Here is a 10,873-nt window from a genome sequence, read left to right as displayed (position 1 = left end):
TGTGGTCACGCCCCTTAAAGGCGCAGGCGGAGGTTCCTCTTGGCCCTCCGCTGGGGAGTAGGCTGGAGTGATTGAGGCGGGGCCGGGCGGGGTCGGGCGGGGCCGAGCTACGTGATCGAGCCGGTGGGAATGTCCGTGAGATCTCACGCTGCTCGCCTTCGGGGAAGCCCGTTTGGCCTGGCTTCTTCTTCTGGGGCGGCGGCTGCTCCCCTTCTTCTTTGCCCGGACTTATGCCTGGTCCTTTCCCGTAGCGATGCTCGCCCCCGATGCTGTGCTGGAAGGGGCTTGGGCGGGTCTGTGGAAACCAGAGACTCCACGCGGGCCTTCCTCTGGCCTTGGCCGGCTTTGGAGCTAAGCCGTGTGGCAGACAGTGTTCTGGAGGCCTGCGGCCAGGCTTCCCCCGCGCCCGGGCACCGGCTGAGTTCCCAATCAGTTTGGGAAGTGATTTGATGGAGAGAGGAGAGGCCTGGATGTACTGCCCCAGACCTAACAGAGCAGGCATTCTGCAGCTCTACCTTCACCTTCTCACCAGAAAGAGACGAGGAATGCTTAGGAGCCCGGGAGATGCCATATTACCTCCCCTAACCAGCCAGTCCTAAATGGTCCTCCCTTTCCCCCCATTTCCTGTCCGAATTTTGCGACTTGCACTACTGTTTTAGTTCATCTGCAGTGGCTGAACTTTGGGTGAGGCATTCTGATAGTCTTACGGGTCATTCCCGTCGAGCTAAACAAACATGTACTTTATGTCATGCTCCCAAGTTTAGTCCCGGCCTCCACGGTTTTATCTCCTAAACCAGCAGAGGCATAGCTGGAATACATCCCTTGAATTACCTATATTTTTATTTGTCCTATAATCCTAGGACTTGGGAGGCCGAAGCAGGACTGTTGTGTTCCAGTCCCCACAGTAGGACAACAAAAGAGCTTTATCTGAAATGTCACATACCCTCTTAAAAGAGATAGTTATTGGAGGGTAACGGAGTGTGTACTGTTGATGTCAATGATGAGCAGGGCAATAAGTCCAGAAAGACCACCACAGCTTTAACTTGCACAAAGAAAATGTGTGAGAGCCTTACTGAGTGTGTGAGTGTGTTCGCCCGAGTTCTACCGACCATGTTAAAACTGTCATTGATGTATTATGTCTTAACAGACCTTCTACGGGGATCCTAGAATCCATAATTAAGATACTGAGGACATATTTATCCATTATTCAACAGATATCTTGAGCATGTACCAGGTTTTAATTTTTGTTTTATTCTTTCTTTCTTATTTTTTTGTTTATTTGTTTGTTTTTCTTTTCTTTTTCTTTTTTTTTTTTTTTTTTGAGACAAGGTTTCTCTGTGTAGTTTTGGTGGCTGTCCTGGATCTTGCTCTGTAGACCAGGCTGGCTTCAAACTCACAGAGATCTGCCTGGTTCTATCTCCAGAGTGCTGGGATTAAAGGCGTGTGCCACCACCACCCAGTAACAAATCTTAAAATAAATAAATAAATAAATAAATAAATAAATAAATAAACAAACAAACAAACAAACAAACAAACAAACAAACAAATAAGAAAGGAAGGGAGGAGGAAACCAGGCAGTGCTGGTCTACAGAGCGAGATCCAAAACAGGAAGCAAAACTACACAGAGAAACCTTGTCTTGAAAAACAAAACAAAACAAACAAACAAAATATTTGTTTATTATGTATACAGTGTTCTGCCTGCATGTGTCCCTGCAGGCCAAAAGTGGGCACCGGATCTCATTGCAGATGGTTGTGAGCCACCATGTGGTTGGTGGGAATTGAACTCAGGACCTTTGGAAGAGCAGCCAGTGTTCTTAACCTCTGAGCCATCTCTCCAGTCCCAATTTTGGCTTATTCTTATTATTTATTCTTATTTTTGAGAAAGGGCCTCACTCTTTAGCCCAGGCTGGCCCTGAAATCGGGGCAGTTTTGTTGCTGCTACCTCCCAAGTGCTGGAGAGAGAAGGGTAAAGCCGAGGTGTTCAGCTCTACCAGGTCCTATTTAAACAGGAAAGCCACAGTGACGAGGTCAACTCTTAGTAGGGAAATGAAGCGCAAATCAACAACATCAGGAGGTCTTAGGTAGCAATGCATGCTACAGAAGACAAGATGGTGAGACTGAGGGGAGGGACAGCAATGTGTCTTGATTAATAAGCACACATTTTTAAGAAAGGCACTGGGCCGTTTTTTGTTATTACGTGAACATTAGATGTGGTAGTTACACAAACCTAGATGGGGTACCCTGTTACACACTGAAGCTGTGTTGTTAGCTGAGTGCTCCCAGGCTCCAAACCTATCTGTTACTTTACTGTTTCTGTGCTGAATACCGTAAGCAAGTTTAACACAATGGTATTTGTAGACCTAAACGAAGCCAAGGTTCATCAGAAATACACTATAAAAGTCCTGGCTGGGCTAGAGAGATGGCTCAGTGGTAAAGAGCACTGGCCGCTCTTCCAGACAACCCGGGATCAGTTCCCAGTACCCACATGGCAGCTCACACCTGTCTGTAACTCCAGTTCCAAGGCTTCTGACACCCTCACACAGACATACATGCTAGCAAAACACCAATGTACATAAAATAAAACAAAGTCTATTAAAAGTAATTTTAAAAAGTGCTGTTTATATAGCTCAGTTGTAGGGCACACAAAGTTTCCTAGCACTGTAATAAACAAACAGGTGTAAAAAGTGATGGGTGGGGCCGGGCGGTGGTGGCGCACGCCTTTAATCCCAGCACTAGGGAGGCAGAGGCAGGAGGATCTTTCTGAGTTCGAGGCCAGCCTGGGCTACACAGAGAAACCCTGTCTGGAAAAACCAAAAAAACAAAAACAAAAACAACAACAAAAACCCCTGATGTGTGGGCTGGAGAGATGGCTCAGTTGTTAAGAGCACTTGCTGTTCTGCAGAAGACCCAGGTTTGGTTCCCAGTGCCCATGTGATGGCTTACAATCATCTGTAATTTCAGTTCCAGGGGATTCAGTGCCCTCTTCTGGCCTCTGTGGGTACATAGTACACACCACGTACATGAACACGGTACAGACACATACCTACAGTCAAACATTCATCCACATAAAATAAAAACAAGATCTTAGAAGAGAAAAATAAATGGGCCTGGGGAGATGGTTCAGCAGGTAAGAGCATTGGCTGCTCCTTTAGTGGACCCAGGTTCAATTCCCAGCACCCACATGGTGGCTCACAACTGCCTGTAACTCCAGTTCCAGGGGATCCAACCCACCAGGCATGCATCATGCATGTGATACACACATCTATGCAGGCAAAATATACATACACTTAAAAATAAAATAATAAATCTGAGAGGGAGAGAGAGAGAGAGAGAGAGAGAGAGAGAGAGAGAATGATGGAAGGAGAGCTGATTCCACCACATTTTCCTCTGAGTTCCACATGTGTACTGAGGGATACATGTGATGTACATATGTCATTCACACACACATAAATAACATGGAGGGCTGGAGAAATGGATCAGTGGTTAAGAGTCCTTTGCTACTCTTCTGAGTGTGACTAATAGCACCCATGTTAAACAGCTTACAACCAGCGCTGAAGGATCTGACACCTTCCTCTGGCTTCCAAGGGCACCCACATATACATGGCATACACAAACACAGTGGTGCAATACATATAAATAATAAAAATAGCCAGGTGTGTGGTACACACCTTTAATCCCAGTCCTCAAGAGCCAGAGGCTAGCTGGTCTCCATGAATTTAAGGCCAGCCCCTTTTACAGAGTTCTGGGCCAGCCAGGGCTATATAGCAAGACCTTGTCTCAAAAAGAAACACAAAAATTAAAAATAGCTCTTTAGCCAGGCGGTGGTGGCACACGCCTTTAATCCTAGCACTCGGGAGGCAGAGCCAGGCGAATCTCTGTGAGTTCGAGGCCAGCCTGGGCTACCAAGTGAGTTCCAGGAAAGGCACAAAGCTACACAGAGAAACCCTGTCTCAAAAAACCAAAAAAAAAAAAAAAAAGAAAAAAAGAAAAAAAGAAAAAGCTCTTAAAATGGAAAAAGCTCTTAAAATGAATTAAGAAGACACAGTACACATGTGTACAGGACATTTATCATAAAAGAAGTCTTCAAGACTGGAAGTCGGTTGGATCAATGCACTAATGAGAAGCCCCGAGAGTGTGAGCGTTCCTGAAAGTCTTCAGCGCGACCATAGTGTCTGACTTTTGTTAGTGTCTTTTTGAGACAGAATCTCAGGTGTCCAAGGATGGCCTGGAACTCCTTATGGAGCTAGAATGGACCTTGAACTTCTGATCCATGTTCTTCCACAGCCCTTGCGCTAGGACTGGAAGCATGCACCACTGTGCTCAGTTACGCAGCGCTAGGGCCTCGATTCAGGCCTTGTGCATGCTGAACGGCACTCTACCAATGGTGCCACACTGCCACCCCATTTGATCTCCTCCAAAAACTTAGCCAAATCAAAGGGATCTTTAAAACTCATCCCTTTCAACCTCTCTGTCTACAGTCTGAACCAGAAAAGTCCTTGTCAGGAGTATGCCTGTTGATTATTTTTATTAGAATGTATTAAGAATATTAGTATTATTCTTACGTTTAGCTCCTCACCCTACACATCTTTGTCCAGATTTTTGTTCCCTACCATATATTCACTAGGCCAGAGGCATATTCACTTATGGGACCATGTTTCATACGGTCTGTTAATGACCAAGTGCCCTTGTGCTGGGATTAAAGGCTCTGCCACCATGACCATTTTGGCTGGGGATTGAATTGAATTTAGGGGTTTATGTCAGGCAAGCACTCTACCAACTGAACTACATCCCCATTCCTGTACTTCTTATTTCATTTATTTGTGTGTGTGTGTGTGTGTGTGTGTGTGTGTGTGTGTGTGTGAAAGAGAGTGCACGTGTGCATTTCTGTATGCACTGGGACACAAGGAAGGGAGGTATCCACCTGGTTTTCTGAGACAGGGTCTCTCACTGGCCTTGAAGGCTGGGCTGTCTGGGCAGTGAGCTCCAGCTTCATTGCAGGTGGTTATGGGTTTTGAACTCATATTCATGCTTATAAGACAAGTTGCCCTTTTTGATTCAAGGCCGCTCTATGTAGCTCTGGCTGTCCTGGAACTTGCTATGTAATCCAGGGTAGCCTTGAACTCACAAGAGATCGGTCTGCCTCTGTCTCTCAAGTGCTGGGATTCAAGAAGACTGGGTCTTGCTATGTAGTTTATGTTGATCTGGAATTCACCATCTTCCTGTCTACAAGTAATGGGATTTCAGGAAGGCACCACCACACCCAGATTTAAATTCCCAGTTTGTATCTTGGAAGAATGTATTATAGAGATGTAAGAAGGGAGCAGCATTAATTAACATGTCCTTTGCTTTGGTAGCATTAGAATGGGATTTGGATGATTTTAGGGCTCATTTATTTATTTATTTATTTATTTATTTATTTATTTATTTTTTTTTTTTTTGGTTTTTCGAGACAGGGTTTCTCTGTGTAGCTTTGCGCCTTTCCTGGAGCTCACTTGGTAGCCCAGGCTGGCCTCGAACTCACAGAGATCCGCCTGCCTCTGCCTCCCGAGTGCTGGGATTAAAGGCGTGCGCCACCAACGCCCGGCTATTTATTTATTTATTTATTTGGTTTTTTGAGACAGGGTTTCTCTGTGTAGCTTTGTGCCTTTCCTGGAACTCACTTGGTAGCCCAGGCTGGCCTCGAACTCACAGAGATCCGCCTGGCTCTGCCTCCCGAGTGCTGGGATTAAAGGCGTGCGCCACCACCGCCTGGCCTCATTTATTTATTATTTTTAAGACAGGGTCTCACTATTGCTGTGGAATAATCCTCTCGTACACTGTAAAGATTTGTTTGGCCAGTAGCCAGGCAGGAAATATAGGCGGGGTGACCAACTAAGGATGATGGGAAGGAGAAGGGCAGAGTCAGTCAGACACAGAGGGATCAGGAGATGAATGCGCCATACTAAAAAAGGTACCACCACGTGGCAGAGTGAAAATAAGGAATATGGGTTAACTTAAAATGGAAGAGATAGTTAGTAATAAGCTGAGTATTTACTATTAATATAAGCCTCAGAGTGGTTATTTGGGAATTGGTGGGAAGGAGAGACTCAACTACATACTATGTAGTCTGCCTGTCCTGGAACTCTGTATGTAGACCAGGCTATCCTCAAAATCATAGTGGTCCACTTGCCTCTGCGTCCCAAGTGATGGGATTAAAGGTGTCTGACACCATGCTCAGCTCTTAGGGCTCCTTTAAACTGTGGAAGTCTCACATGTGGTGGTACCTGCTTGTCACTCTAGTACTTGGAAGGTGGAGGCAGGAGAATTAGGAGACCAATGTCATTCCTGGCTACATACTGATTTAGAAAGGGAGAGAAGAGCCTGGCGGTGGTGGTGCACACCTTTAATCCCAGCATTCCGAGAGGCAGAGCCAGGCGGATCTCTGAGTTCGAGGCCAGCCTGGTCTACAGAGTGTTTCCTGGACAAGCTCCAAAGCTACAGAGAGAAACCCTGTCTCAAAAACAAAAAATCACCCCCACTCCCCCCACCCCCCACAAAAAAAAAAAGAACCAGTGTTCTAAAAACAGAGCAGAGAAATGAACGGAAAGCAATGCCTCACTCCTTCCCTATAAAGGTTCTCCCTTTTAGGGATGGAAAGGGAATGTCGGCTACAGTCTAACTGAAGTCGACTCTGGGTTGGAGATGATGTCACTCCAGGGTGTAAGGGTGAGGCGAGGTGAGTCAGCTGTGTGACTATACACTAGCACTCCAGCTTCAGTCAGGAGACACTGATTCAAATTCTGCAGCCTGTGGCATACGCCTATAATCCCAGCACTTGAGAGGTGGAGGCAGGAGGATCTGTCGGTTTGAGGCCAGCCTGGTCTACAGAGCAAGTTTCAGGACAGCAAAGGATACACAGAGAAACCCTGTCTTGAAAAACCAAACATATCAAAACAAAAACAAAAAAACCCCCAACAAAGCCCTGGGTTCAATCTTCAGCACTACAAAAACAAAAAATATATATCTGTAGTTCCAGCACTCAGGGCATGAAAGCAGGACTATCAGAAGTTAAGGTTTTCCTCAACCTTAAACTCGTAGTGAATTGAGTTCTGTTGAGCATGGTGTGGTGGTTTGAATAAAAATGGCCCCCATAGGCCCATAGGGAGCTTTATTGGAGTAGGTGTGACATTGTTGGATGAAGTATGTCACTGGGGGTGGGCTTTGATGTCTTAGATACAGCTGCACGTGTTGGCACACGCCTTTAATCCCAGCACTTGGGAAGCAGAGGCACGTGGATCTTTGTGAGTTCAAGGCCAGCCTGGTCTACAGAGAGACGCAAAGCTACACAGAGAAATCCTGTCTCGAAAAACCAAAAAAAAAAAAAAAAAAAAAAAAAAAAGAACACATGATGCTCAAGCCTGACCAGTGTGGCAGTCTCTTCCAGCTGCCTGTGGATCCAGATGTAGAACTCTCAAGCTACTCACCAGCACCATGTCTGCCTGCACGCTGCCCTGCTTCCCACCATGATGATAATGGACTAAACCTTTGAACTGTAAGCCAGCCCCAATGAAATGTTTTTCTTTATAAGAGCTGCTGTGGTCATGGTGTCTCTTCACAGCAATAGAAACCCAAACCAAGACACACAGGTTCATGAGACAGTTTTTTTTTTTCTTTCTTTTAAAATGTGTTTCTGTTGGCATAGCACAATGCTCAGAAGGTGCTGGGGAAGAACTGTTGTCAACAGTGTTACTCAGCTGTGGGTACTGTGCGCTGTACCATCAACCTATCGGGCAAGATATACCCACGGACGCAACAGTGGCATAACTTCCAGGGGTAACCAACCTTTTTTTTTTTTTTTCTTTTTTAAGATTTGTTTATTTATTATGTATACCACATGTATGATTGCTGGCCAGAAGAGGGCACAAGATCTCATTACAGATGGTTGTGAGCCACCATGTGGTTGCTGGGAATTGAACTCAGGACCTCTGGAAGAACAGTCAGTGCTCTTAACCTCTGAGCCATCTCTCCAGCCCCCAACCTTTTTTTTTTTTTTAATTGGATTTGAGGCCTGTTCCACTGGAGGGAATTCATACCAGGTACTGTAAACCTGGTCAAAAGCTCGTGGCTGGCGAGGCTATTAACCCTAGTGGGGACACTACTTCTGTTTTGCCAAAATGGACATCGTGTGCCTGTCCAATTGCCCTCTAATAAGTTTTTGCCCAAAGACTAGTGCTGCTATCAGCTTTGGTCAGAGCAGCTTCTTTTTCAGTGTGTAGTGGTTAATGTTGGGACTTATAACTGGTCAATGTGAAGAGAATACGTGCTTGTTGAATGTGCATCCCTAGGATGGGGTATCAATATCACTTCCTCTAAGGCTCAGGGAATACTATGGTAGGAGTGGAGAGAATGTAAGGGCCAGATGAAAGGGTGGAGTGTTGTGGAATGCTGTCTTCCAGGTAGGACATGGCCACTACACCCTCGAATGCTCAGCAGCTGTGATCACCTGCACAAGGCTTGCAGCAATTGGGTCCATCAGCATTCCTTCATGGAGGCTCCCCTCCAAGGATCTACAGGGAGTTAATGATAGCTGGACAAGGGAGAGACACTTCCTCTGTGATGTTGCCACTAGTAAGATGCCTGTTCTGTAATTGACCTTTTACCTATATTCCTGTAAGTAGCCCTTGAAACTCATTAAGTACATACACACACAAACAAAAACAAAAACAAAAAACCGTGAACATAGAAAGGGGATTAGCTGGGAAGAAGAAGATCCATGGGAGTGGAAAGGAAGAGAACAGAGCATAATGGATAGTGAATCAAACTACATTATTTACAGGCTGGAGAGATGGTTCAGCAGCCAATAACACTGGCTACTCTTCCAGAATACCAGGGTTCTATTGTTATCACCCACATGGTGGCTCCTAACTGTAGGTAACTCCAGTTCTAGGGGATCTGATGCCCTCTTCTGACCTTCACAGTACTAGGTACACATGTAGTGAACAGACACACATTTAGGCAAAACAGCCATATGAATAACATTTAAAAACCTATATACATGCATGAAAGTATCATAATAAAACCATATGTATAAGTATGTTCATATTATTTTGATATATAATTTATGCTAATAAAACAAAAGAAGGCTGGAGAGATGGCTCAGATACTTAAGGACACATGGTGGGTGTGGTAGGAGGCAGAGGCAGAGCCAGGTGAATTTCTCTGAGTTCAAGCTCAGCCTGGTCTGTATAGAGAGTTCCAGGATAGCCAGGGCTACAGAGACCCTGTCTCAAAACAGAAAATTTTCAAAAGATTATTATAGAGTTATACTGGGCATGGTGGAGTATGTATGTAATTCAGCATTCAGGAGGCCAAGGCAGGAAGTTTCATGCCAGCTTAAGCTACACAGCAATACCTAGTCTCAAAATAACAATACAAGAGCAGGGAGTTGGTAAGTGGTTATGTTCATTTTCTGAGATATGGTGAACATCGACTTTACCAATTACATCATGCCATTTTAGATAGCAGAACATCTAGGCAGCGTCTTGACTAAAGATGGGAAGATTTTTTTTGTTTTTCAATATAGGGTTTCTCTGTGTAGTATTGGTTGTCCCGGAACTCACTCTGTAGACAAGGCGGGCCTTGAACTCATAGAGATCTGAGAGTGCTGGGATTAAAGGCGTGTGCCACCACCACCTAGCTTTTTTAAAAATAGTAATTTATTTTTATCTTATGTGCATTGGTGTTTTGCCTGTATGTATGTCCCCTAAAACTGGAGTTACAGTTGTGAGCCACCATGTGGATGCTAGGAATTGAACCCGGGTCCTCTGGAAGAGTTGCTCTGGAAGGGTACATGATCTGGCTTAGCAGGTAAAGGTGTCTGCTGATAAGAGTTCTATTCCCAGACCCCCGTGGTAGATGGAGAGAGCCAACTTCTACAAGTTATCCTTTGGTCTCCTCTTATCCCACGTGTTCACACACACACACACACACACACACACACACACACACACACACACACACACACACAAATGCCAGGTGGTGGTGGTGGTGGTGGTGGTGGTGGTGGTGGTGGTGGTGGTGGTGGTGGTGCACACCTTTGATCCTAGCACTCAGGAAGCAGAGGCAGGATCTCTGTAAGTTCAAGGCCACGGAGAGAGTTCCAGGACAGCCAGGGCTACAAAGGAAAATAAAGAGCCCTAGAAGACACCAATTCTGTCCTTTGGATGGAGCTTGGCATGGCTTACCTTGGAGAACATCCTTACCTGTCACTTGTCGCCTGTTACCAGGAGCCCTAGCTTCATTGAAATATGGCCAGGAAGGTACACTGTCCTTGGGTTACCTATTTTAGCAGAGCTTTTGGGTGAACTGTTCCTCAATGAAGATAAGGATCAGTCACTGTTCTGTTGCTGTGAAGAGACACCACGACCAAAGGCAACTCTTACAGAAAGGTTTTAACTGGGGGCTTGCTTACAGTTTTGGAGGGCTAGTCCATTACCATCATGGTGGGAAGCAGATAGGCACCGTACTGGAACAGTAGCTGAGGGTTTTAGGAACTGATGTGTAGGTAGCAGGCAGCGAGATTGGGCCTGGTATGGGCTTTTGAAATATCAAAGTCCACCCCAATGACACACATCCTCCAACAAGGCCACACCTCCTCCAATAAGAACAGATCTCCAAATCCTTTCCAAACAGTCCCAGGAAGTGAGATGAGGCTGTAACCCTTATAGCCTGTCGCCAGGGGCATATTTCTTCCAGCAAGGCTCTACCTCCTAAAAGTTCCATAAGTTTCCAAACAGTGAGCGCTATTAGCTGAGACTGAGAGTTCAAATACATGATCCTATGGTGACAATTCTCATTTACACTTCCAAGAAGCTAAAATAAAATACACACACCA

This window comes from Peromyscus maniculatus, chromosome 20 (assembly GCF_049852395.1).
Source record: "Peromyscus maniculatus bairdii isolate BWxNUB_F1_BW_parent chromosome 20, HU_Pman_BW_mat_3.1, whole genome shotgun sequence".
Taxonomy (NCBI): Eukaryota; Metazoa; Chordata; class Mammalia; order Rodentia; family Cricetidae; genus Peromyscus; species Peromyscus maniculatus.
This window is presented reverse-complemented; position numbering follows the sequence as displayed.